We start from the raw sequence: 1,028 nt of genomic DNA on the forward strand, positions 1-1,028 counted from the left end.
CAAGATACTTTTGCAGCTTATTTTATAGACATATTAAGCCTCGTCCGCACGATTGCACACTGTGGAAGGGTACTTAAGAAAATGCTCTATATACATTCGCTAAAAAAGTATCTTTACTTAACAATATGATACGACGACGGAGATATTGGTATCTCTGAAAGGGGCGTCATTTAGGAGAGGGGGCAGGGGGGGGGGGCTAGAATAATTCAGTTTTATTTTTTTTGTTCCCTTAGCTCAGTTGCGTAAAAAAAAAAAAAAAAAAAAAAAACGAACGCTGGCAAGGATACGTGACATGCGTGCCCCTAGCGCCGCCGTTAACTGGCATCTGCAGAGTGCAATCGCTCCCGTGCCGTAATTGTTTGGGCAACGACGATATGGCGATTTCAGGTATGATCTCGGGCAAACATTCTCAAAGAGACAGAGCTGGCGGTTTAGGGTGGATGTGGCACAGCGTAATCTTAGAGTGTTGTCGAAATCACGCCTTCACTACATTGCTCGTGTGGATAGGGCTGTTATCCTGGACGAGGTAAAATTGCTCCGACTCGGTGAAGAACATGGCCATCTCCTATGGTAGAAACAGTTCGTACAGGATTTCCACAAATCTGCCGGGCCCGACATTCGTCGGCTCCCCGACTCCATTGCTGTGCATCCACCCCGACTGCCCAACGATGTCTGACATAATAATGAGAGTAAATAACTAAGAAGAAAATGGGTCACAGTGAGGGACATGGCAGCTAACTAGCTACTACGCCCTCTTTTCGAACCCATTAAGGGGTGTTGGCACTGAGTATCAAATGGTTTTCATTAACTCATGATATTCATGCAATTCAATTCAAGCTTCCTATTTGTCGTTCATAGAGCACATTGAATTGTAGTTCTGAATGACATTTACTGGATCATCTTCCTCAATAGCGCACAGAGGGTGCCCACTTCTGGCCTAGTCTCTGGTGGATCCAGTTGCTTGGTGTCGCTGGATCCACAAGCGCGTACTATTAATTTCAAAGTTGAATGGGAAGATTCAGGTAAAT

Source organism: Penaeus chinensis, chromosome 28 (assembly GCF_019202785.1).
Source record: "Penaeus chinensis breed Huanghai No. 1 chromosome 28, ASM1920278v2, whole genome shotgun sequence".
NCBI classification, from domain to species: domain Eukaryota; kingdom Metazoa; phylum Arthropoda; class Malacostraca; order Decapoda; family Penaeidae; genus Penaeus; species Penaeus chinensis.